Consider the following 23255-nt stretch of genomic DNA (forward strand, 5'->3'; position numbering starts at 1 on the left):
TATTAAAATGAGATTCATAACATATATAAAAGTTTTAGTAAACACAATGCTTTCTCCAAAGTTTATGAAGAAAACTGTGTGATATATCATGTGCTACATTTGGTAAGTTTGCTTCCAAAATTTCACTGAATAATGAACAAATGTTCAATACCTAAGTAGCACTTATCAAGTTTTCTGTAAAATAAATAAGTAAGTAAGTAAATAAATAAATAAATAAAATGCATGTTAGAAAGGGCTTTGAAAGAAAGGAATTTACTATTACAGTAAGTGTGAATACTAAAAATAATAAATAATCAAGTAGTTGATTACCAGCACTATGGAATCAATTAACTTAGTGGTATGCATTTTGAAAGATGGTTTTATTTTATTTATTTATTTGTTTGAGAGAGACAGAGAGAGCATAAGTGGGAGTTGGAGCAAAGGGAGAGGGACAAACAGACTCCATGCTGAGCATAGAGTCCAACATGGGGCTCAGTCCCACAACTCTAAGATCACGACCTGAGCCAAAACCAAGAGTCAGACATTCAACTGACTGAGCCACCCAGGTGCCCTGAAAGCTGATTTTAATTAGCATACCTCGAGTGTTCATATTCTGGGAAACTTTTTTTCCACTGGTACTACCCAAAACCTATACATCATTCTTCACACATGCCCTTATTTCAAACCAATAAATGAAAATAATCAAATATATACACACACACACACAAAAAAAACCCTCAGAAATAATTAGATTCATGCAAAGATCTGCTTGCTTTTTTTGAGTGCTTCCTAATTTGAGTATCTGCAAACATGCATTAAAAGTGTCATAAAATAATGATTTCTTGGGATTTACAGGTTACATTGTGACATTCACATTCTTATATACTGGCCCTCGTTAGAGGAAACCAGGATGTGCAAAGAAAACTATTCTTAGCCTGGTTTCCCAGGGAACCAAGGTGCATGAATTTTCTGTGTGTCAGTCTGTCTCTATCAAAACCATTTGATCTAATGAGCATAAAGCAAAGCTAGTTAAAATTGGAAAGAAAAAATCCAGACTAAGCAAATTTTCACTAAGTTAAAACCTCCAATAGTCATTAAATGATATCAATGACTAGTACTCTATTTTCATAGCTTAAAATGACTCATTGATTATCAAGTCTCTGCCCAGGATTATGCCATATAGCTACACTGGTGTGTGTTTACTGCACAATTCCAAGTGGGGTACTCATACAGATTATAGGTACATGGTGCCCATGGAGTTGAAATGCACAACCTACCCAACACCATATATAGTAAACGAGCAATGTGGTAATATCCTCCAGCAGAACTAAAGTCATGCAAAGAAAATTGCTACATCAATAAGGTCAGCTCATCTGAAAAGTAAGAGGAAAAACTGAAAAACAAATTTAGTTAATTTCCCAAATGTTCAAAACTAAAAATACAGGTTTTGAAATAGTCACACATACAACATAATTATATTTGGCTCTTATAGACCAGTTTGGGATATTCTATAAGGAATTCTATAAGGAACTAATTAATAAATTACTTTAAATACTAATTACAATTAGTAATGTTAATTTCAAAATATCCATTTAACAAGAATCAATTGAACCTTTACATGTGTACTAGTTTTATCTGTAATATGCACAATCAGAAATAAACCTCTGTTTCAAAGGAAGCATTCTGCCTCTCTATACTAAAATCTGAGAATACTAGAGGGTCTCATTCCAATATTAAAATAATAACATTTAATCCCATAAATATCTAGCTAATTAGATATCCACTGCATACAATGGAATATTAATATGGCCTAAAAAGTGGAAGGGTTTTGTTTTTTATTGTTGCTGTTATTTTTGCAAATATATGGGACTTACCTAACACTAACAGGCAATAAATATGTGTCTCAATAAAACAGTAGAGTACTGAGACTTGTTACAGAATAAGATTGACTCAAAGAGGAAAAGGATCAGCACCATATTACTTGAGATAAGAAGGTAAGTAATGGAAATAGAAGTGGCCTACAAGGAAAAGCTTCAACTGGTAAGTGCAAGATGGAAATTCTTTTGTGAAAAATGGGAAGAGATAAAAATTCAACACTTATCTCCAGATACACTATTCAGGTGACAAAGGGAATAAACCTGACGTGACATAATTAACATATTTTAGACATACATTCCAGTTTATTGAAGGGAAGCAACATGTGAAATTACAAGATAGGTGAAAATAACTGGCTGATTATGAGCCTGAAGGATGAAAACAATGAATGAAGTTTTGGGTGATTGATGGGAAATATCATAATATATGGGCTTGATATTACCAATTAAAAGTTGAAAGGGAAGTCAGACTACTGTGGTTGTATTTCAAATAGGGGTGGTTTTGTGACTAATTAAATGCCATCAAAGATTTGTGTAAATAAAATTCAAGAGACTATTTCTTTATTTACCTTACGTACAATGAACAAGCAGAAAGTGACTGGAATGTGTAATAAAAGCTCACCACAAAACTACAAACACTTTCCAGGAAGTCACGGAAATAAAAACAAGACAAGACTGAAGAATGAGAACACAAGGCAGACATTCTCATCAGCCATTCAAAAGGTATAACTGTGGGATCGATACTGGGGTTTATCAAAGAACTATGATGGCTTAATCAGTGAAAACTACAAAAATCTTGTGCCTAATCCCTCAAAAGGAATTCTTTTTTTTTTTTAATTTAAATTTTTGCAGTCATTTTTCTTTTTTTTTTCTTTTTAAAGATTTTATTTATTTATTTGACAGAGAGAGATCACAAGTAGGCAGAAAGGCAGGCAGAGAGAGAGGAAGGGAAGCAGGCTCCCTGCTGAGCAGAGAGCCCGATGTGGGACTCGATCCCAGGACCCTGAGATCATGACCTGAGCCGAAGGCAGCGGAGCCGAAGGCAGCGGCTTAACCCACTGAGCCACCCAGGCGCCCTCAAAAGGAATTCTTAAAGGGGAGTCTTTAGCTCTGACATAAAATGAGTATTGTTAAGAGAGGAGCCCCTGAGAATATCATACTCCTACTAATGTATGTAAATACCCCTGAGGAAATCTTACAGATTCTTTGTCATCCCAGGAAAATAATAGCATACAATCTAGATCACACTTTTCCTCCAAAGAAACAGAAACATATTCCTTCTACTCCAAAATAAAGGAGTCATTGAAGGTCCCCAGACATGGTCTTCCAAAGACTTCAGTAACTTCGGTCCTTTAAGGTACAGACTGAGGAGTAGAAATGGTATTATAATCCAGTGCAAAAGCTACTCACCAAGAAATGGATTCATGCCAAATGACTCAGTATTACTTTAAATAACACTTTTTTTTTAAATCATGAATTCCACTGGAATGCTTGTTTCTGACTTATATAAGCAGAATAAATCTGTGCTTGTAAAAAATAATTGGGATATATTTCTCTGTTCTCTTCTTCTCTAATCTGTTCGTATCAGAGAAGCACTCAAATGAAAACCTCAGAATTGCTTTATAATACATTTTATTGTAGTGTGTTTCTTTGCTAGGAAAAGTAACAAGTTACTTCATTTTGTATTTCCTCAAAGTTTGTGAATAGTATTATATTGATTAGAATTCTAGCTGAAAATAACAGAACCAACTCCCATTGCTTTAAATAAGAAGGAAAAGAAGAGGGCAAAAAGAAAATGGGTAGAACAAAAAGCGTAGAAGTACATTTATTTTAAGGCAATCATCGATTTTAAAGAAACATTGGATTCTTAATTAACCCAAAACCTAGAATCTGTACGTGCTATAAGGAAGGAAAAGAACCAAGAAATAAACACTCTAAGAATCCAGGTGATATTTTCTCTCCATCTCTCATCTGGTCTCTCTGTAGATCTTCCTTCTGTATGAAGGTAAATAGCTTCCTCATTGCTCCTGAGTTTTACATCTTCTATATTCAATTCAGAATCCTAAGAATGAATATTTGATTGGCCCAAGTGTGATCAGGTAGTTACTCCTCATAACTAAACTAAAGTCAGAGAAAACAAGGCTACCTGGGACCTACATCTGTGAAAAGTATAGGCAGTGCTTAAGAAAGACAAACTGAACAGAAATCTCAGTGGTTTCCATCACAGTATTACAGTTTGTTTGATGTATTTCTTGAAGTTGTATGTTTAAGAAACTAGCGGCTGGATAAATCTCAGATATTGCGAGAACTGCCTGTCAGGTCTAGTTCTCAGGAATGACTATACTTCCACACAGAGAGAATAATCTCACCCCAAAAATACATAAACTGTAGTCTAACTGATTAAAACTAAATAAGATATATTTTTTAAATTGTATAACTATTTCCACAAATACATTTTTTCAACTATACTAACAAGAATACTAATAAACGTGTTAATATTTAAGGACACTGGCCTTTTATTCCTAACATAAAGAATATGTTTACAAAGATGTAGTTTTAATATATATCCTTTAAAAAAAATAACAAACTATTGGGGTATCTGGGTGGTTCAGTTGCTCAGACTTAGCTCATCATGACCTCAGGGTTGTGAGACCAAGCCCCGTATTGGGCTCCACTCTGGGCAAGGAGACACCTTAAGATTCTCTCTCTCTGCCTCTCCCTCCACAACCCACCTCAAAAACAAACAAACAAACAAACAAACAAAAGAAACAGAATATTGAAACCACACACTCTGGCAGATACGATATAATGAAAACTATTCTATCAGGCACAAGATAACTGTGCTGAGGTTTTCCAGTTTCTGAAATATTTGGAAACATTTGAATATTCAACTATATTTCTCAGTTTTCATATATTTCAAATTGTGAATGACAATTGCATATAAATATTATTCTCTAATACTTCTAGCTTATCATATAATATTAGATATCTGTAAGGCCTGTTAACAGGGAAGTGAAGAGAACAGAGAAAATAGTATGACTCTCAGACCACAACACAGACCCTATTATTTAAAGTCTTTCACTAATAGCCTTATTGAACTGCTGAGTCAAAGACTGAGCTTAACGTCCAGGAAGACTTACTGAGAAGGTGTCAAATCAGACTTTGTGATCCACGACCACATATCTGGTTATGATATTTAGACAGTTCTTACCTATACCCTTTCATATAGAATTATTCAGGAAAAAAAAATTCTTTCCCACGTTCAGTAATTTGAAAAAACTAAGGAAAATCCACATTAAAAATACGCATCATGAAAGGAAATTGGGAAAAGAGCAGAGGATTTGAACAAATTTTCTATACTTAAAATTCACATCATTGTTGGTAAACAACTCAAAAGATCCAGCAGTAAAAGACATTAGACAAAAAAAAGTAGCAGGTAAATGAATGACTTAAATAATTGAAAGTATGAAAATCCTCTTAGAAATGAAAAATACTGAAAAAAATTCAGTCAGGACATGTTTAGACTTTTGTTTATTTCAATGGTTTTAATGATTTATAGATATAAATTCACTGATTTTGGGTGGCTCAGTGGGTTAAAGCCTCTGCCTTCAGCTCAGGTCATGATTCCAGGGTCCTGGGATAGAGCCCCACATCAGGCTCTCTGCTCAGCAGGGAGTCTGCTTCCTCCTCTCTCTCTGCCTGCCTCTCTGCCTGCTTGTGATCTCTGTCTGTCAAATAAATAAATAAATAAATAAATAAATCTTAAAAAAAATTAAATTCACCGATTTTGTTTTATGGAGTGCCTAAATTTCTTTTAATTTGGTCATGTGAATTTTTCATTTGAGATCATGTTTAATCACTAGAATTTCCATTGGATTGTTTTTACTTCTTTAATTTTTCTTCTCACTATATTCATCAGTCCTTTAACAGGTACATTACATTCTTCACATGCTAATTCTATTATCTATCTTTTCTGTGACTGTTTTTGTTGACTTATTTTTCTGGTTTTGGACTCACGTGTTCCTCTCCCTCATGCCTATTTTAAATGGATGCTGGATATTTTGAATTTTACCCTATTGAGTTTAAAATAAGACAACAGAACTCAAAACAGTGTTAGATGACTTTTTATGTTAGGGAGTTAACTTATCTGAGGGTAAACCTAATTTATCTGAGGGTAAACCTAATCCATTTAAAGTCTTGATTATTTACCTTCATTAAGGCATGTTTAAGGTAGCCTCTACTCATGGTTAGTCCTACTACTTATGTACAATCCTCATCTGGTCTCTGTCCTACTACTTATGTACAATCCTCATCTGGTCTCTACCAAATATTTAGTGCTAAATATTCAAAAATGATTCTCCATTCTTGGGGTGCCCCATGGCTCGGTTGGACTTGGCTCAGGTCTTGATCTCAGGTCTTGATCTCAGGATTATGAGCTCTCACCCTATGTTGGGCTCCACAATGGGTGTGAATCCCACTTTAAAAAATAAATAAATAAAGTATAAATGATTCTCCATTCTGGTTAGTTTGAACTTGAAAGCCCTCCAGCCTTGTGTGGGCTCTGGTAATTTTTACACTTTCATTTTCCTGGTTATTCTTGGACCAACTTCATGAAGTTTTACCTTTTGCGTATGCAGCTTTAAATACAGTCATAGAATATTAAAAAAACACATGCAGATTTCTGGAACATTTCTATTTGTAGCTTCCCCTTCTCTGTTATTCTTCCCTACAATTTACAGCTTCCTTAACCTCCTCAAACTTCAGCTTTCATCTCTTTAATTCAGTAAGAAATTAAAGACTTCATGCTTTATTTTTTATTCCCCTCATTTCATCATTGTTTGGAGAGTGCCTCTACGTTGAAATACAGACATCTTTTAATGCTCATGTTGTGTTTCCTCTACTAGGGATTGCAGTTCTATGCTATCTAATGTCCAATGTCTGAAAACATGTCTTTTTCATCTATTTTGCCCAATTTTCTAGCGGTTTACAATGAGAAACATGTCCCAGTTACTCCATCGGAGCTGTATCTCATTTCTGTTTTGACCTGTCGTTTGAGGTAGTGTGAAGAATGAACTGGAGCACACAGAAGCCAGGGGTGGGGATAACAAGGTAGAAAAAGCTGTGTGTGTCTAAGAAGAAGAAAAAAGCATCTGAGTCAGCCGTATTAGTGAGAGTAGAAAGAAGGAGAGTGTCAAAACAAATTTCAAACAGAAATTTTTTTATAGCAAGAGTGTTATAAGTTCTTTCTAAAATCTTGATCTGTGCAATCACATCATTTATCCCAATTAAATATAATCATACATATTTTAAATGTTTGCTTTATCATCTGTTTTTTGATGTACTTTTATTTTCTATGACTACTCCATTCAGTGCCCTTTAAAATAATAAATTCTAGAAAGCAGGTTCTCTCTCTCTCTCTCTCTCTCTCTATATATATATATATATATATACACACATATATATACATATAATGGAGTAGGACTTTTTGTAAACATACTTCATATAGCTAATGGAATAAAGAAATCCATTCCCAGATAATTAAAGTTCCTCCAGATTATATTCCTGAAGAGGAGAGCAGTGGCACAGCTATTGCAAGAGAAGAGGTAGTTCAGCCAGCCTTTATGATTTTGGAAAGCTTGATATAATCTTACTGATAGATTGCTACCCTTCTAATTATCTTTTATTTAATTTATACTCCATGAACATACATTCTAGGGAGAGAGAAGAAAGTATTTAAGGAGAAAGGGTGGACTGACAGCATATGTCTACCTGCACACTTTGTTAGGTTCGTATCTTCTGCTGCATTGATTTCAATGTGGTATTTCAGAAAGTTTCCCTACCAGTTTGAGACCATTGAAACAGAGGTATTTAGAGAGCACTAGAACTACATTAGAAACTGATATTTTTTAATTAAAAAAGCCTTTGCAGCCACTGTATTAAAAATGCAGAAGAATCAAATGCATTTGATGAATGATCATTATTATAATTGACATGTACTAAGCACTTAGTATGTGGGAGGTATTCTAAGGCCTTGACATGCAATTAGTTCATTTAATCCTTACAATCTCCAACAGAAGAGAAAAAGAAAGAGAGGAAGGAAGGAAGGAAGGAAGGAAGGAAGGAAGGGAAGAAAAGAAGGGAGGGAGGGAGGAAGGGAGGAAGAAAGAAAAAAATCTTTTTTGAAGTTACCAATCACCATGACTGATTCTTCATTCTTATCCACCTGGCCTGAGGTCCTCATCTAGAAACTGAATGATAATACAGCAGAACAAGACTCCCATTCACACAAACATACAGACACATACACAGGCCCATACACCCAAACATATACTTATACTAGACACTCCATTATAGTAGAGACTGTAACACGCCTAAGATCCTCCAACGCCTTCAGCACTGCTGGGAGTTCTGATGGTTCTCTTCAAGACAATGTTTACTGTGGAATATATATTTCATGAACAAACATCAGATTTGACTCCATATTGTGGAATCCTAATTTTCTGTGGGTGTCTGGTCTGAGAAGCTCTGACTCCAGAAAATGAGTATTTTTTAAAAAGTAAATGCAACTATGATTTGATCAAATTTTAATTTAGAAAGCACAATAGTGATATAATCATATTTTAATTTAAAGCATGATATTTTATAGCCAGCATTGACTTTCCCCTTTTTTAATTAGAGCACTCTTGTTTTTGTCTGAAGAACTAATTCACCCCTAGTTTCCAAGTATAGCATGGGATGTGCACCTGACCAACCAAACAAATCAGTACATTTCCCTAGCCGTGGTAAATGATTTAAGGATAAGCACACACATAGCCAAGATAATCAAGGCCAATTTCAGGATCTTTTTCTTTAACAAGCTAAAAAGAGAGATCTTCTTTTCTGCTGGAATAATTGTGAATGAAATAAGCCAAAATTTATCGATGGCCATTAAGTAGAAAACACTTGTAAACAATAAACCATAAGAAAGAGATTGACAAGAGTGGGAGAGACTGGGTCTGGATGACATTACAAGTCATTGTAGTCAACCACAACTAAATCTAAAATTGGTACTGAGCTTTTCACTGCTATGTAGAAAAAAAAAAAAAAAAAAAAAAAAAAACAGAACAAAAAAAAACCTCTTCTTTTGCTTAAGCTAATGCATTTGGTTTCTTTCACCTGCAATGGAAAGACATCTAATATACAAATTCTGCACATGCCATTCTCCTCTTTGAGATTTATGATTCATCCATGACTCTTCTTCCATTAGTCATTCAAGAAATATTTATCAAGAGTTTGTTATGTATGTGCCAGACAGCATCCCAGGTTTTGAGGATCCAGTTATGTGAAAGATAGACACAAGACTGCTACCACTGAGCATGCACTTTGGCACCAATAACACTGGCATTCCCTAAGCATTTCTAATTACAGAAAACTTGTTTCAAGGGACTATCACAATATTTCATTGCACTAAGGGTTCTATATAACATGGCTTAGAAAATTCTACATGAAAATGAAATTCTATAGAAAATGAAAAACATCTCATTAATGCTTTTATGATGGCTTTATTCAGATATGATTCACATACCATATAATCTACCCCTTTAAACCATCCAATTCAATGCTTTTTTATATATTCACAGAACTGTGCATCCAACACCACAATTAACTTTAAGAACATCTCATCCTAAAAAGAAACTTCCTTTACAGGGAGTCCCCATTTCCCTTCAATCCCCCCAGTCCCAGACAGCCACTAATCTTTCTACTTATTTGCCTATTCTGGCCATTTTATGTAAATGGAATTATATAATCTTTTGTCACTGGCTTCTTTTGCTTAGCATAATTTTTTCAATGTTCATCCACCTTGTAGCATATATCAGTTCCTTCTTATTACCTAATAATATTCCATTATACGAATATACCACATTTAATTTATGCATTCTTTAGTTGATGGACATTTGGGTTCTTGCCACTTTAGGGGTATTATGAATAATGCTATCATTAACATTTGTGCGTAAGTTTTTGTGTAAATACAAGTTTTCATGCTTCTCGGGTATATACTAGGAATAGAATTGGTAGATTATATGGAAACTGTGTTTCACCTTTTGAGGAACTGTTCAGTTGTTTTTGATTTCAAAGAGTCTATACCAATTTACATTCTCAGCAACAGTGTCTGAATGTTCCAACTTTTCACATCATAGGCTACATTGTAATTATGTCTTTTTTACGGTACTCACCCTCATTGGTGTAAACTGGTATCTCATTGTGGTTTTGATATATATTTTCTTGAGAGCCAATGATACGGAGCATACATATGTTTATTGACCACTTGTATATCTTCTTTGAAGAAGTATCTATTCAGAAACTTTGCCCCTTGTCTTTTGTTGTTCTTGTTAAGCCTGGGTGTGTGTCCTAAAAGTATAACTTAGATTCATTTCTCATTTAGATTCATAGTTTTACATGTGAATGTTCAGTTCTTCTAGGATCATTTATTGAAAAGACTATCTTTGCTAGATCATGTTACTTTTGCTGCTTTGTCAAAGATCAGTTGACTATATTCATGTGGACATTTTTCAGTTCTCTATGTTGTCCCACTGATCTATTTGTTTATTCTTTCACCAATACCACACTATTTTGATTATTGTAGCTTTATAGTAAGTCTTGAAGTCAGGTAACATCCATCTCCCAACTTTATTTTCTTTCATGTTGGCTATCCTATTGTATTGCCTCTCCATACAAACTTAAGAATTAGTTTGTTGAAATCTATAAAATAACTGGCATTAAATAACTTCCTAAACATTTTTATTTACATAAAACAAAGGAACCTCCCAACTGTTTCCCACAGTGGCTTCACCAGTTTGCATTCCCATCAACAGTGTAAGAGGGGTTTTTTTCCTCCACATCCTCTCCAACACCTGTTGTTTCTGGTGTTGATGCTAGCCATTCTGACCTTTATGAAGTGATATCTCATTGTAGTTTTGATGTGCACTTCCCTGATGAGGAGTGATGTGTCTGTTAGCCATCTTCTGTTACCTATGTCTTCTTTGGAGAAATGTCTGTTCATGTGTTCTACCCGTTTTTTAATTGGATTATTTGATTTTGGGGTATTGAGTGGTATCAGTTCTTTATATATTTTGGATACTTGGATACCCTTCATCAGATATATCGTTTGCAAACATCTCCCATTCTACAGGCTGCACTTTAGTTTTGTTGATTGTTTCCTTCACTGTACAGAAATGTTTTACTTTAGTGTAGTCCCAATAGTTTATTTTTGCTTTTATTTTCCTTGCCTCAGGAGACATATCTAGAAAAATGTTACAACACCCAATGTCAAAGAGATGACTGCCTGTACTCTTTTCAAATATTTTTATGGTTTAAGATCTCACATTTAGGTCTTTAGTCCATTTTGAGTTTATTTTTTGTGTATGGTGAAAGAAAGTGGTCCAGTTTCATTCTTTTGCATATTGCTGTCCAGTTTTCCAAACACCATTTGTTGAAGAGACTTTTTCCCACTGTATATTCATTCTTCCTTTGTTGAAGATTAGTTGACCACATAATTGTGGGTTTATTTCTGGGTTTACTGTTCTATTCTACTGATCTAGGGGTCTGTTGTTATGCTGGTACCATTCTGTTTTAATTACTACCACTTTGTCATCTAACTTGAAATCTGAAATTGTGATACCTCCAATTTTGTCTCTTTCTCAAGATTGGTTTGGCTAGTCAGGGGCTTCTGTGGTTCCACACAAACTTTATTATAGTCTATGAAAAATGCTCTTGGTCTTGTGTTAAGGATTGCATTAAATCTATGGATTGCTTTGGTAATATAGACATTTAACAATATTAGTTCTTCCAATCCATGAGCATGGAATGTCTTTCCATTTCTCTATATTACCTTGAATTTCTTTCAACACTGTTTTATAGCTTTCAGAATACATGTCTTTTATCTCATTGGTTAAGTTTATTCTTAGATATTTTATTGTTTTGGGTGCAATTGTAAATGGTATTTTTTTCTAAAGTTCATGTTCTGCTGCTTCATTATTAGTGTATAGGAATGCAACAGATTTCTGTCATCAATTTTGTATCCTGCAATTTTACTGAATTCATATATCATTTCCAGCAATTTTTTGGTGGCATCTTTAGGGTTTTCTATACATGGTATCATGCCATCCGTAAATAGTGAGAATTTTTCTTCTTCCTTACCCAATTTAAATGCTTTTTATTTCTTTATGATGTCTGATTGCTATGGCTAGGGCTGCCAGTAATATGTTGAATAAAAGTGGTGAGAGTGGATACCCTCGTCTTGCTCCCAACCTTAAGGGAAAATCTCCCAGTTGCTCACTCTGAGTACAATGTAGGCTATGGGTTTTTCACATAAGGCTTTTATTACACTTGAGATATATTCCCTCTAGACCTACTTTGCAGACGGTTTTTATCATGAATGGATGTTGTACTTTGTCAAATGCATTTTCTGTATCTATTGAAATGATCATATGGTTTTTATCCTTTCTCTCATTGATGTTGCATTTCATGTTGATTGTTTTGCAAATACTGAACCACACTTATAATACAGGAATAAACCCCACATGATCATGGTGAATGATTTTTTAAATATATTGTTGGGTTCAGTTTGCTAATATTTTGTTGAGGATTTTTCCTTCTATATTCACGAGAGATACTGGCCTTTAGTTCTCTCTCTCTCTTTTTCTTTCTTTCTTTCTTTTTTTTTTTTTTTTTTTGTGGTGTCTTTATCTGGTTTTGGTATCAGGATCACACTAACCTCACAGAATAAATTTGGATGTTTTCCTTCTTCTTGTATTTTTTGGAATAGTTTAAAAAGAATATGCATTAACTCTTCTTTAAATGTTTGGTAGAATTCATCTGTGAAGCCATTTGGTCCTGGACTTTTGTATTTTGGGAGATTTTTGATTACTGATTCAATTTCACTATGCCGTTATCATTTTTATTCTTTTTCTTCTTTTCCTTCTCTGAGCTCTTATCTTTTGATATACTACAAATTTTATTTGTTTCTTTCTCATTTTTTCCTCTACCAGAATGTATGTTCTTTGGGGGCAGGAATTCTTTAATCCTAGAGTCTAGACAAGTGTCTGTTATTTAATGTGCATATGAAATATTTGTTGACTGCATGAATATATCATGTATAAAATATCAAGCATATTTTCCCAATAAATCCATTTTTTCATTTCACTAGAAGACAGTGAAAAAGAACCTATTTTTTAATGTGTTTTCAGCCAACAACTCCTGTATCATGAAAGGCTAAAATGTAATGTCTCTTAAAATATTAAAGGTAGAAACATGAGCAAATTGGCTATTCATAAAGATATTCTTCATTACAGTTAAAAATATGTTATTTTATCAGAAGGAAAGTTGGTGGGGAATGGATGAAATAGGTGAAGTGGATTGAGTACCCTTACCATGATGAGCACTGAATAATGTATAGAATTGTTGAGTCACTATATTGTACACCTGGAACTAATATAACACTACATGTTAACTATACTGGACTAAAATTAAAAAATAAAAATATGTAAATGTCAATTTTTTAAACAAATGAACTATATATATATGATATATATATAATAAAACAATATATATATATATATTTATGATAGTAAACATAGTAAACATGCAAAATGCCACCCATTTTCCAGATAGAAAAATTCTTAAATTTCTATGTTTCCTACAAGAATTGACTCAGAATATTATTGGAAGTTGCAAAAATAAAAGGTCACTTTCAAAGGCAAAAAAAAAAAAAAAAAAAGCAGGCTTCTGTGTTTTTGTACACAGAGAGGTAGAAAGAAGGGAAATATTTTTTTCAGAAGTAATGACATTTTTTTCAACTTGGTTAAAATATAGATGAAAATGGATATGTTAATAGATTGTTAGTTTCAACAACTGATTTTCAGGTCTTCCTGGTTTTAAAAAAAATCAGTATGTAAAATAGGAAGTTTACTTTGCTGTCTTCTTTCACTTAGTTTTATTCTTCTGCTTCCAAGAATAAACTTGGAGAAGAAATATGTACTGTACTTATGCCTTTGGTTTGCTAACAGGCATTTTAGAGAGGCTATTGGTTTCACTCCTCTGGCAGACACTTTGATTATATTTTTCCCCTAAAATTTTTTGAATTCTTAAGGACTTTAATGCACATTTTCTGAGCAAAAGCTACTCTGAATGTTAATAACCAGAAGCTTTTGTCAAGTACTTTTCTACAGTGGCACTAGGTATAGTATTGTGAAAATAGGATTTAAACAAATAAAGATTGTTTACCAGGTACCAGAAAGATTAATTTAGTTTATTTTCTTGGAATAAAATGTAGACTCCATTCCTTGAAATCAAATTTGTCAATATGATAGCCTCAGGTAGATGAAACTTCTGAGTTATTAAGATCATTATTATAACTATCACTATTTTCATTTTTATCATCTTTTAGAGTCATGGTCAAGGTTAATCCATTCAAATAACAAGTCATGGAAATTTTTCTTTATCTTTACTTTTTTGCAGTGAGAAGTTATTTTCCTTATTGTGTTGTGCCAATAGTCTGTCATGGGACTTACGATGCGTTAAGCTTAGAAAGCCTTCTGAAGATTTGAAGCTTCCTCTTCTGAAATGGCAATATCAGTCTACAGTGGTCTTACTAAATCCAAAATGTTTTTTGCTATGTTGACAGATACAATTAGAATCTAAAGCCCGCAGGCATAGTCAGAAAATAATGAATTCATGGTGAGACTAATCAAAAACTACTAGCATTCTCTTTTTTCTTCCTCATCATCAAAACTAAGAACTGGGAAATAAAAACATGAGAAACAAATGACCTTTCCAGAGTCCAAAATGAAAATGGCCTTTTGACTTCTGCGGTAATGAAATCCAAAAGCAACTTGAAAAGAATAAATGGATCACTCAGCATATTGGTTTAATCCATTTTAGAAATGAAGGTCTTGCTCACATACAAGGTAAAAGAACTGCTCCTCAGCCATTTCAATCAGAACTCCTGGTAGAACCAATCAACCACACAAAAAATAATGAACATGTCATATATCTCCCTGCTCAGCCAATCATATCTTTTATAAATGAACACAGTTAACCACAACCAGGAGTGTATAGTCTGATGCGGTTACTGGTACACTGGTTGATTTTACTCTGGAACACTTCCTCAATTCCAGAATTTCCTATACTAGTGGCCATCTCACCATCCACTTATTAGCTAAATCATGCTCCTAAACTTTATGAATTGCATTCTGAAACATTCATGTGGCTGACAGTAAAGCCTCATATAATCAAATCATAGAATATTAAAGCTAGAAAAGACCTCAGAGGACATACTGTCCAGTGATTATAAGCTGTTATCTACTGAGATGTAAGCACAGTGCTGGAAACCCATACTTTTGATTTAATAACAGCATTTTACTCTATGTTTTTATATACTGATATGACATTTAATAATCCTTTTGAAAAAGAGGTATGCTCAAAACCAAAGTATGAACTCTACTTATTTAGACCAATCATTTTATATTACAAATGGGGAAACTGAGGCCTTTACCTGTTCAAAGACAGGGACATGCCAATAGGCCTACAGATACACAGCTAGTGGATCCAGATGCCCAAAACTGATGTCCAGATGTCTTCTTCCCCATACTATATATAGTATATAGGAAATACTATATATTATACTTCTCATGTTGGCTTTATTCCCAGGAAGGCTCTGTCCACAGAGTTGCCCTGGAAACTTCAGATATGTATTCCATCAGCCTTAAGTCTAGTGGAAAGAGAGCTTCTCTTACACATGAATTTCATCACGTTTGAGTCAACATTGAGCCTCACGGACTTGATTCATATCACTGAATTAATCACTATCTGTAGGGAAAATGGAATGTGTTAATTAGCTAGTCTTAGATTACACACTACCCTTTGTGCAAAAGGTAGCATAAGCCCATTTGAACCACATGGATGGACTGTAAAGGAAGGCTGGTGCTCCTAATGAAAATTGAGGCTTCATTACGCAAAGTAGCAGTGGATGTTAGATACAATACAAAAGCAACAATACAAAAGGTGCACAGCCCTTGGTTACCTGACTCTGCCCAGAGATTGTCCATTAGGCCATCCTCCATCCTTAAATGAGGGAGGAAGTGGCACATTCAAGAAGGCAGAAATGGCAGCAGGCAAATGCAAGAAGCAATCAAATGTCTCACTTTTGCTTATTCCATTTGTTGCCTTAAGAAAAACCCTCTTCATCCCCAGCACCCTCAGAATGCCTGGATATTACTTGAAATAAGAAAAGCAGCTAATAAATTAACTTAACTTTCTCTTTACAATGAATACTAACTTGTTCTTGGGTCAGCTACTTCCTCAATATTTGTTCCCTGGGCACTCAGGTCACACCGCTATTAAATCACTTGCAATCTGACACCACAATTTATCTGTTCTACATACATCGATGCTCCTCAAGGGCAAAACACTCTTTTATTCTCTGTAACATCAGCACTTGCCACATCGGTTGGAACGTTCCAAATACTGAATAAATGTGGATTACTTTTCTAGTAATGATTTAGGATAGAATTCCCAAATTGAGTTCCCAAAACACTATCTTGTCAAATGTTCCACCAAGAGAGGTTCCATGGTCAAACAATTTTGGAAATACTATATATTAGAAGTCATCTTAGAAATTCATGATTATGCAGGGTATTAACATATTAGATGTTCTGATGTGTCTTTGCTTAAGAAAACTGTTTGACTCCTTTAAAGTTGTTTTCAATATTCATAGTTTATTCTAACTTAAATACTAATATCCAATGAGATCAATAATCCATGGAGGGTTTTTCTGGGGAAACATTGCTTATTTTCACCTTTTGGAGTATTTTGTCCTATAGAAACAATCTGCAAAAGATAATACTTAATTGAAGAGAAAAATTTTTCATTTACTCATTCATTCAGCCAGCCTGCATTTTCTGGGTTCCAGTCCGTGCCAGGAAGGGCTCGTGCCTTCTAAGAGTCTATAATCTAGTTAAGTATAAACAGGTACATTTTCAATACCAGCTCATCTTAATAGAATTTGAGTAATTCCTTGGGCAAAAGAGAGTAGGGGTGAAGGTACACATAAAGGGTCTGAGCATGCATCACTGCAGAAACCAAAGTGATCAGAAGATTCAGGAAGGTTGGTAGAGGAGTTTGCCAGTTGGTGTTGGAAAGAAAGAAAGAACGAATGAAAGAACATGAAAGAAAGAAAGAAAGAGAGAGAGAGAGAGAGAGAGAGAAAGGAAGGGAGGGAAGGAGTGGAGGAAGGGAAGGAACAAAAAAGAAAATTGCGATCAGCAGTTCACACATAATTGCCTTTGAAGCTGCTGGCTACCCTGTGTTTCTCTTTGCTGTTTCTGCCCCGTAGAATGACAATCTTCCGCTACACCCTGCAGTCTCAGAAATCTATTATGGAGGCCCAGAAACCAGATGGCATCTGGAAACGCTATGAAGATCACAAGGGAAGATAACAGGAATTTCAAGCAATCGTATTTTTTTTTTTAAGATTTTATTTATTTGAGGGAGAGAGAGCAGAGCGCGCGAGAGCATGGGGGAGGGGCAGAGTGAGAAGGAGAAGCATGCTGAGCAGGGAGCCCAATGTAGTGCACGTAGGTGGTTTCAATCCCAGGACCCTGGGATTATAACCTGAGCACAAAAGACATTTAACAGATTGAGCCACCCAGTCACCCCTCATGTTATTTTTTGAAAGGCAGCTGTTTTCTGTTCCTGCTCAGACTCTTTTTTTTTTTTTTTTTAAGATTTATTTATTTATTTGTCAGAGAGAGAAAGAGCACCTGCTCAGGCTCTTAAGCAAAATGGCAATGAAGTACCTATTTGGTTCATGAAATATTTTTAATACGGTATGAAAAATTTCACCAAACATGATCACTTGGGTGTTTGGTGTTATAAAACTATGTAAAGTTGAGTTTCATTTTCCCCAAAGCAGCTTGTCCAAAAAACGGTGTTGTGTGTGTGTGTGTGTGTGTGTGTGTGCATGTGTGTGTGTACATTGAAATTAAAGCCCTGTTGCCTTCTTGGATTTTTTTTTTTTGTTTTTAAGCCAAGTCATCTAGCATATCCATTGATTTAGTAGAAGTGTTGATGATAGATGTTCTGCTAATTCATCATCTAAAATGTTCTAAGGTTGTTTTTCTTTGCATTTAGCGCTTTCATTCAAACATGTTCTTTTTGCTAAGTGCTTACTCTGGACCGGCAGCACCATCATTCTGGGCTGCAAAAAGAATGGCATAGTCATGGGCCTACAAGCCCGTCCACACCTCACAGTCAGGGGAGAGAGACCCAGGATCATAGCGTAATTTGGACTCCTGTGCGTCTAGAAATACAAATACGTGCAAACCGGGGTGAGTTAGGAAAACCTCAGAAAATGAGGGACATTGAGGTTACAATTTGAAGGACAAAAAATAGTTTGAAATGCTGTTTTTATTGAGGATTCTCTTTGACTCTGACTATAGGAAATCTCATTTTTTTTTCTTTTCTATAGAGTCACTCTAACGTGTATCTCTGCTTTACTCTTCACTCCCCTGTGAATTCCCTCAATTTCCTTGCATTCCCATGCCACCAGAGGTCCTGTTCTATGTTGGCATATTGGCATGCTTGTCTATCTTGGGCATTTAGGTTTTTCATTCTATTTTGACTTTACTTTTCTTGAACATAATATAGCTCCGATAAACAAATGCAACTCCTTAAGTGTTTCTGACAGGTTGGCATGATTAAATCAACTTACGGAAATGCCTTAAGACAAGTTATACACTTTTCTTAAAAAAAAAGTTTCAAGCTTCGCAAGTCGAGCAAGAAAATGTAAACAGGAGACCCAATATAAGATTGGATTTTATTTACTCTAAGGGAAAGTGCAAACCTAGAAATGACAGTGATTCTTTTAAAACCTATGGAATAAGTATATTGAGTGTGTGATACATAAAGTTAATGGAGCCTTAATAAATTTTATTTGCATAAGTACTAAATTCTTACTGCATAATCTAAACCAAATATAGGTAAAAAACCAAAAACAATGAGAAAACTTAAAAAACTTTAAAAAACCACCATAATTTCAATGCCCAGAGATAACCACCACTAATATTTAGAGTATGCTTTTCCAGACCTTTTTCTATAAATTTGTTTATTTATATAAAGAGTTTTTAATAAAAATGGATTCATATTATGCAAATTATTTCATAACCTACTTTTTCCATTTAGTAGTTAGTCATAAATGTCTTTCACTATCAATAAATATATTTCTATGCCATCATTTTTAATATTTGCATTAGTTATTTAAACAATACAGTAATACAGGATTTTGCCATTAGAAAGTATATTTCATCGGGCCCCTGGGTGGCTCAGAGGGTTAAAGTCTCTGCCTTTGGCTCAGATCATGATCCCAAGGTCCTGGGATCAAGCCCCGCATCGGGCTCTCTCCTTGGTGGGGAGCCTGCTTCCTCCTCTCTCTCTCTGCCTGCCTCTCTGCCTACTTGTGACCTCTCTCTGTTGAAAAAATAAATAAAATTTTAAAAAAAAAGTATATTTCAACAAATGTTATTATGAAAACACCTTTGTACATAATCTCATTACTTAATTGACAAAAACTCCTAGAATTTTTTAATCAAAAGATAAATGCATTTATATGAATTTTTAGATCTACAGTGCCTAACTTTTCTTCAGAAAAGTTCTCTCAGTGTAAACACCCATTAAAAGAATATAATAGTGCCGCTTTTTACTTTCGCCATCACTGATGTGTCTTGTTCTTGTTTGAAATTTGCCAATCTGACTGGCAACAATCTTATTGTTCTAATTTGTATTCCTTTGATCACTAGTGAAGGTGAATGGGTTTTGTTTTTGGTTTTGGTTTTTCTAGTTTATTAGTTGTATTTTTTCCTTGATGGGTTATCTATTTATGTCCTTTGAAAATGTCTTATATGAAATTATATGCTTTTAAAGAAGTTATGTGCTTTCTAAGTTTCAGCAATAAAATATCATGCCAAAGGTGTTAAGTAATACTGTTCATGTATATATTATTTTAGATAAAATATTAAGTGGGTCTTTTGAATCACACTTTTTCTCATTGCTCCCCAAGCTGCTTTTGGGAGGTAAGAAGAGAAAAGGGAGTTTTTTCCTTATTTTTTTATATTCCTTGACATTCATGATCTTGAAAACTCTGTAACTTACGGGCCAGTTATTCTGTAAAATGTCTTCAATTTGGATTTATCTAACTTTTCCTCACAGTTAGATTCAGGTTATGAAATGTTGGCAGCAGTAACACAGAAGTGATGCTGTGTCCTTGTATCATATCAGGTGGCACATGGTTTTGATTTGTCCCATTACTGATGATGTTAACTTGATTAAGGCAGTGTCTGCCACGTTTCTCCATTGGAAATTACTCCTCTGTAATTAATAAGTATTTGGTGATAAGGTACTTTGAGACTATGTATATATTATATCCTTCATCAAATTTTATTATTTTATTGAATTTCTGGTGACCGTATGGATCCCTAACTTATTCAAGAGGTATTATTTATTATTATTATTATTATTATCAATACTATCATTTATTTAATTCTCACACAAATTGTCCTGGTTTTAACCAATGAAAAATTCCATAAACTTGGCCATTATGTCCTCAGCATATTTTAAGAATTTCCCTACTTTCTTTGAAAACATGTTCCAGGCTCATCTTGCACTTTATTGCCCCAACCTGGAATTAGCCATTCCTCAAAGAGCCTTGATTCCCTCTAGGGGTGAATGGTCTTTAGAAGACAGTGTCTGGGGACTAAATGTACTCATTGCTACTAGGGTGTTTTTACTAAACTCTCAGTGGACAGACCTAAGGTGAATATATGTAGAACACACAGCCACAAACATTTACAATTCTATGTACTTCTATATCAATATACATACGTTGAAAACCACATGTTCACACTGATACCTCCAATTCTCATCCAACACCACAGAATTTATTCAGTATTATCCCTTTCCAGATTTGTACTCTCTTTTCCAACAATAAGAAACTTGATTCCATCATCATTATATATTTACTGTTTTTTATCAACCCCATTTATGTAATTTACCTCCCATGGTTGCTGCCACCCCTTCCCCACATGGATGCCCTCATCACCCAACTTGTGTTATTACTCAGTGTCCCAACACCTGAGACATGGATGCCTTTCCACGTGGATACCCTCCTCAGCCTGCTCAGACTCTGACAGCCTGTTCCAGGATTCTCCACACCATGGAGATACTTTTCAGCCTTTTCAAGTTTTAATACAGCATGCCAGTCGCCCTTCCTATAGATGCCCTCATTGCCCTAATTGGATTTTTACCCCACAAAAAGAGTCCTTACTCACCCAGTTAAGGTGCCAACACTTTGGTCCACGCCACCTTCCACAGAGAACTCCTTACCCAGCTTGAACTCCAACATCCTGGCCAGACTGCCTCTCCCACAGACATCTTACTCACCCCGTTCACCCTCACAGCCTGAAATCCTCCATGAGACTGACATCATCCCTGGACTGCCCTCCAACAGAATATTTCTCTGCACATTTTTTAACATGCTAAGCTGGGCCACCACCTCCCAGCATGGACACTCTCCTTACATAGACACCCCCCCCAGGTGTGAACACTCATCTTTCTTGACCACTTCTAGTTACTTGCAGACTGAACTACTGAAGGAGGAAAGAAAGAGAAAAGAAAATAGATAGAAGAAAAAGAAGAGCAATAACTATGTTTTAATAAAAACAAACTTATAGAATTCTTACTTTGATGTTTTATCATTTATAAATGGACCTTCCTTATATAGTAGAAATGTTCTTAATGTCGTTAATCAAGAATAACCCATGTTTAGGGATTCCTGGGTGACTCAGAGAGTTAAGGGTCTGCCTTTGGCTCAGGTCATGATCCCAAGGTCCTGGGATCAAGTCCCACAATGGCTTCTTGCTCAGGAGAGAGCCTACTTCTCCCTCTGCCTGCCATTCCCCCTGCTTGGCTCTTTCTCTCTCATTCTCTCTCTCTCTCTCTCTCTGAGACAAATAAATAAAATCTTTAGGAAAAAATCATGTTTATTTTTCCTTTTTAAAAAATGAGGTAGCTGAATATTGGAAAAGATCAAACCTGGGAGGAGAAAAAGACTGAAGGATTTATCTCTGCAAGGCAAGCAGATTACATCAGACAAGAATCTTTTGTGCCTGTAGCCAATTTAGGAAATCTTTCTAATTCTAAGAAGAGTCTACATTATGCAATTATTCATATTTCTTAGCCTTTCTCTGGATCACTGCTCCCTTTTGAGAATTTAATGAAAACTATAGCTCTTCCCAGAAAAATGCACATACTGATTCAGAAACGCACACACAATTTGCATTCAAATTCAGTGTTTTCACATTCTTCACTATAGAATATTTGGCCTCTAGGTCAAGGACAGAAATAAGTCTTTCAATAACATCAGTGTTTGCCTATCTAAATGTGACACCAGCATCTAGTCTTTGCAGCCAGACCAACCCAGGCTTATGAACAAGGCCAACCACCTAAAGGAATTATAACTTTGGCCTTAACTTCTCTGAGCCTTATTCATAAAATAGCCATCAGAACTACCTCTGAGCTATGGGGAGAATTTGAGTTCTTGTAGAAAATAGTACCATACTCACAGTGTTTGCATGAGTTAATTTTTACTATGTGACTCTTTGGAAGCATCTGAACATTGAACTGGAGAATGCTTCAGTTTCTCACTAAATACTTAGTGCCATCCTAGAGAAGAGATTTTGAAAATCAGCTCTTATCTTCTGGTTGTGTCTGTCATAAGAATATATTGTCTTAGTGACAATCCTTAAGCTACAAAGGAAACAATAGTGCCAAACATGTGTTTCCAACCTAAGACGCCTTTAGAGGTCCTCTGGATGAGGGAAGCTGCTCAGAGGGAAGAAACAGGAATTGGTGAAGACAGTAGAAATTCTCCTAAAAGTAGCAGTTCTTTCTCAGCCAGTGGAGGACTAAAGGTCTAAGTTACAAAATTGTAGGAGTTTTTCAGAGAGGTCAGAAATACGGTTTGTTTGTTTGTTTATTTGTTTATTTTTCTTTAAATTAATGCACATCTCTTTCTTTTATTCTGAATCAGATCACTACCCACATAAGTTCCATAATCTGTACTCCTAAACCTGTTTTCTCCTTAATGGGTCTTTGAAAATATGGATCTGTGGTCGTAGATGGCACATGAACATTCAAAATGTTCATGTTCATATCCATGTTATATCATTCAAAATGATGGAATAAACATATGTCATATGGTGCCATAATATTTTCAAAATATTTATGCATCATCATTAGTTCAAATGCTTGTCTTATTGCTGGACAGGTCAATGGTATTAAAAAATAATACTATGACGGCTTCTGAATTTCTGA

This window comes from Lontra canadensis, unplaced genomic scaffold (genome assembly GCF_010015895.1).
Source record: "Lontra canadensis isolate GAN:19392208 unplaced genomic scaffold, GSC_riverotter_1.0 scaffold3, whole genome shotgun sequence".
Classification (NCBI taxonomy): domain Eukaryota; kingdom Metazoa; phylum Chordata; class Mammalia; order Carnivora; family Mustelidae; genus Lontra; species Lontra canadensis.